Source organism: Corvus brachyrhynchos, unplaced genomic scaffold, assembly GCF_000691975.1.
Source record: "Corvus brachyrhynchos isolate BGI_N302 unplaced genomic scaffold, ASM69197v1 scaffold307, whole genome shotgun sequence".
NCBI classification, from domain to species: domain Eukaryota; kingdom Metazoa; phylum Chordata; class Aves; order Passeriformes; family Corvidae; genus Corvus; species Corvus brachyrhynchos.
The window spans coordinates 4,074,498-4,079,741 of NW_008239288.1; the positions used below are offsets into that span (position 1 = coordinate 4,074,498).

General features: G+C 45.8%; 1 protein-coding gene across 3 annotated transcripts in view; it reads left to right on the top strand.

The window, feature by feature from the left end:
* SFMBT2 (Scm-like with four mbt domains 2) overlaps window positions 1-5,244 on the top strand; it is a 103,884-nt gene that overhangs the window by 1,271 nt on the left and 97,369 nt on the right. The gene's annotated exons all lie outside the window — the stretch shown is intronic.

Genomic DNA, 5,244 nt, shown 5'->3' on the forward strand with positions numbered 1-5,244 from the left:
ATCCAGCGCAGGCGTGGGGAGCTTTCTTTTTACCTCGACAGATCGCATTTTAGATGCTCCTATTTCCTTTTTTCCCCCCTTTTTCCCGCCCTCCCTTTCCCCCTTGTTTTCTATTTCCCCTTTATTCTTTTTTTCTTCTTTTTTCCCTCTTATTCTCTTTTCCCATCTTTCTTTTCTTTTTTATTTTTAATTTTTTTTCTTAATACCTATGATTTTTCTGCTTTCCTCGGGCGGCCTCCTTTCAGATTTACGAGGCTGATGCACATCTCTTGGAAAGAGTTATTTTGGGTGTGCGGGTGGGTTTCTTCTGAATCTGTGGGGGAAGAGGAGGGGGGTAAAAAAGCTGCTGCAGGAGGCGAGAGGGAAGGGGGGAAAAAAAAAAGAAAAGAAAAGAGAAGAAGGCAATCAGCTGTGCCAAAATGTGCAGCCCTGATCTAGACATATTTTCCCGTAGCGCTCCCGAACTGCGGTAAATGAATATTTATAAAGCTTGTTCAACATGGCGGGTTAAGGTGTCTTCAAAAACTGCAAATAAACATTTTGCGAGGAGAAGAAGAGGGAAGGCGGGGTGCCGCGCGTTTGGTTCAACTCTCTTTTGTTGCTCGGAGAGGTGCGCTGGGGGATTCAGTGCGGAGGGATGAGGATGGATCCCAATTAAGGGTCCTCCCCCCCGCAGGACCCAGCGGTGGGAAAAGTACCGGAGCATTTGTGTGTGCTGGGAAGGGACGTGTGGAGTTGGGAGCGCGGCCGATTTGCCTTTGAATGCCGAAATTGCAGGCGTGCCATGAGAAAAAAAAAATAAAATGCGCCGGGAGACGGAGCGCTGATTTATTTTGCATTAGCCGTAGACGTGTCGTGGGATGAGATGTCCTGTTGGAGCTGTCAAACCTTCCTGGGCGCAGTCAGCCGGGAATGTCTGGGGTGGGATTTTTTTTGCTTTTTGCATGTTTTTGTTTAGCAAAAACACTCTGGAATTGCTCCACGCAGAAATTTGGGCGGCAAACAAGTGACTTGAGCAGTGCGACCTGCGTCTCTCTTGCAGAGAAACCCTAAAAGCCCCACAGTGACGGAGGCAAATCGCAGCTTTTGCAAAGCAAGAGAAGGACTTTGCAGAGAGTTCTCAGGGAGTTGTCTGTGCCCTTCCCCGTTGCCTTTTCCAAATGTATTTTCCAGGGGATTGGAGGAGTGAGGCTGCCTCAGAGGCAGGGAGAACTTCCCCGTTCCCGTTCAGGGAGCTCGGTGCTGCTGTTCTGGGGCTGTTTCACCGTGGCTGTAAGATGTTAACTTTGGAGCATCGGTGTTTTGAAGTGCGGGAGGCAGTGGGATGCTCCAGCTTCGCAGGCTGTCAGTGCCTGGCTGTGGATGGAGGAGCCGGGGAGAACCCAGGAGTGGCTGAAGAGCTGATCTGCTGCTCATTTCCCTGTGCCTCTTGGAGGTGCTCCCCAGAACCTCACTGTGATTTCATTTAGCAGGAACAGTTGGAGATGCTGTTTGCACACCTTGTCATGCAGGGTGAGGTTTCCCATTCCAAAAGGGCTCATCATGATCCATCTGCCCTCCCATTTTTCCCCTCCTTTCTCCAGCTCCCGGCAGGACCAAGCTGGCTCAGGGATCCAGCAAGCTCACACTGGAGCATGTGGTGGTGGGGAGGGGGGCAGAGGAGAAGATGGGGGTGACATTGTGGTTTCTTATCAAAATAGCAGAAAATGGTATTAATTATAAGCAGAGAGGCTTGGAGGACAGTTATCAAACTGTGGTGGGATTTGAGTGGCAAAATCCAGGAGCTGCAGTGGGGTTTTCTTTGGGGTGGGAAGGGATAGAACCATTGCAGAAGGGGAAGGTGTCTTCGTTCTCTGCTTCCTTGCATCTCCCCATCCCCAACTCTGCTGTCCCTTGGACAGGACAGCTTCTAAAACCAGTTTGTGCCCTGGTGCTCTTGGGAAGAAAGTGTGGTAGCACAGTGGTGACCTGGTGTCTGAACAGAGAAGCAGCTTCTCCTGGTTGTGTGACGGGGACGTGGAAATGGAAGGGATTTGATAGGGTCTCTGGAGATCCCTCTGAAGCTGGGGCAAACCTTCTCCAAGGAGTTTCTTCCTGCAGTGCCAGAGAAGGGTGCTGGCTAGGATTTAGTGCAATTTGTTTTCCTCTCTGGAAGCCTTTAGCTGAAAACAAATTTGATTTCCTTTGCTGGTGGCAGAGTAAGTGCAGGCGAGGCAGGTTCTTTCTCTGAGGTTGGCACTGCTGCCTGGGTGAGCAGGGATGCAAGTGGCTTTATTCCTCCTTTTTTTTTTTCCCTCTCTCCAACAGATTATTTATGAAAGGGAAGAAAACATCATCACAAGTCTAGTAACTTCAGTGCTTATAAAGGATTAGGTCCTAATAACTCCTGCGATAAGATGGAGGCTTGGTGTAATCTAAGTGAAAATCTAAACGCCATGTAAATAAATGCAGCAAAGAGCTATAGCGAGATTGGTACCTTGTACACAGCAAGGAAATACCTTTTTAATGATTTTTAAGGGGTGCACAGGATAGTGGCACAGTAAATATATTATTAGCAAGACAGAGTAATTTCAGTTCTATATTGAGGAAACATTTGCAAATATTCAGCAGATGTTCCATGTGGCAGAGGTGGAGAGTGTGTTTTGCACAGATGTAAGAACATCTGTAGAAGACAGTATATAGTTATATAGCTGTGATTATGAGTGATAATTGACTGGCTGGACAGACAGTTGATGTTTTGATGACGCATTTATTAAAACTTTATGGAGGTGTTACTAGAAATAGGATAAACACCACAAGTGCCAATGCTTCAGACTGGGATGCTTTTCCCCCACTCTTGGCTTGTACTGTGCTGAGCTGGTGTATTTTGGGTCACTGCTTCTGGCCTTTCAGAGCTGTGGGATGCCGGTCTGATACGCGTGAGGGGCTGTGATGTTACCCTGTTGAAGGACAGGAGATGGTAGAGAAGGTGCCATCTTGTTTCTCAACAGATGTTGTGAAGAAATTCTTGGCTGTGAGGGTGGGGAGGCCCTGGCACAGGGTGCCCAGAGAAGGTGTGGGTACCCCTGGATGCCTGGAAGTGTCCAAGGCCAGGTTGGACAGGGCTTGGAGCAACCCGGGGTAGTGGAAGGTTTCCCTGCCCCTGGCAGGGGCTTGGAACAAGATGGTCTTGAAGGTCCCTTCCAGCCCAAACCATTCTGTGTTTCTGTGAGTCTTCAAGGACTTTTCACTGGTTAAATTCACTGGTTAAATTGGGGTGGGGTAAGCAGAACCATGGAGAGTGTCCGAGGAGGTTTGCAAGGATGATGATGGTTGAAGGAGGTGTCTGGTCCCTGACTGTCCAAGTGACAAAGTAAAGGAATTGTGGAAAACTTCAAAACTCGTGACAAGTAGCCAAAGCTTGAAGCAGAGGAGCCAGAGGTATGTTCATCAGGGTTCACAGAAAAAAATTAATGTGGTGATCACAGGGTCCATGTTTTAGATGACCTAAAGGTGTCAGAAGTATTTTATTACTATAAATATTGATGCAGAGTCTATCAGCTGGTGCAGCAGGGTCCTCAGTGCTGAAAATGAAATGCTTTTGATAACAGTGATGCCACCTGAAATATGAGTTTGTTCTGTCATTGTAACATCTGGTCCCTGGGAGCAGGGTTCTTTTAGGATTACAGTAGCTGATGGTACCTTGTCAACATTTAAAACTCATAATTTGAAACTGTTGATCTTTGCATGACAGACCCTGATGAAACCTGTCAAATACATCCTATGGGTTTTTTTGCCAAAAGATTTCTCTTTCCTTTATTTTCTGTGTCTTGAGGTATGACTCCTACAGTGGTTAAAAAGGTTTGAGTTACAAAATAAGGAAATACAGAAATAAGAGTGAAGACTTTGTCACTGACATTTAAAAAACTCCTGAAAAATTCTGTTTTGAGATTGGCCTTTTGTAAGACCTCAACAAAGCATTCTTGTGAAGGCTGGTTTGGAAAATGTGTTCACAGTGTACTCCCATTTTTATGAATCAGAAGTGTTGCTCTAAAATTAAATAGTAACAGAAAGAAAAAGAACCCAAAACCAAGTAATTCTTGACAGCTGACCCAGAGATCAATTCTGAGTAGGTGTGAGGCTTAAAAAAAGTATGTGCAGAATCCTTGCTATTTTTACTCCCAATTCCTGCTTTTATGACTAATATTCTTAGCATCACTGGATGTCTTGTGCAAAGGAGCCCTCTTTTTCTGGGTAAAGTTCTGAGACCCAATTTAAATACAAGTTAATTAGAAAGTCTTGCATTTATTTGCTTGGCAGGGAAGTGGAATTCCCTCCTAAAATCCAGGAGGTGACATTATACTTGCCCCTGCAGTGTAGGAGATCAGACAGGACAACCATGGGTTGAGGATCCTTAAAGTCTAAAAGGTCCTAAGTCCCTTGTGGAGCCTTTTGGGTAGAAAGCCATATCTCTCCTAGGTGCATGAAAAATACACCTTTAAAGAAGGTTCAGGAAAAAGCAAAAATAACTGGTTCTTGGAAGGTGTTTTGAGCGTGGGATCTCAGGGCAAGTGTAAGATCAGACTGCAAAATGCTTTGTTGGGATGGTGGTGGGGCATTAAATCTGGATGCTTTGCAGCAGTTCTCATGTTCACATGAAAGGGAATCCGATTTGTTTTTGGAGAAATTGGGTGGAATTAGCCCTGTAAATGAGACTTGTAGGACTCTATGAGTTAAAATGTCTTGTGCAATTTGGGTCTGGATAGACCTTGGCAGGGGTCTGCTGGCTGCTCTCCCGTGTGCTTGGCCAAGGGAAGGGTCCTCCTCTTCCTGCTGTTGTACTGTGAGGTGGCTGGAGATGGTTGTGGGGGCTGGATTTTTAAACATTTTTATTTTTTTAGCAGATCCTGCCAGTCGGTGGAGCTGCTTCTGGATGCAAAGCACTGACAGGGATGTAAGTGCATGTAGGACTAAGAGCCCAAGCACTGATCAGCTGTGCTGTTTAAATGAACCAAACAGTGCCAAGATCTAAAATGTCATTTTTTTTTCCTAAAAAGTGTTGGAAGCAGATGGCAGATGTTTCCTGGATTCTGGTTTGCATCTTGTATTTTTTTTTTTTTTTTTTTTTTAAATGGCTCTGACTGCTGCAAAGGCATAGAAGGCAGAACTGATTGCCCTGGACAGTGGGAGTTTGGTTGATGAGGGACTTTTGAACTGGCCTCTAAATTAAGTCCGTGAAAACAGCGTTTTGGGAGTCCTGCTGGC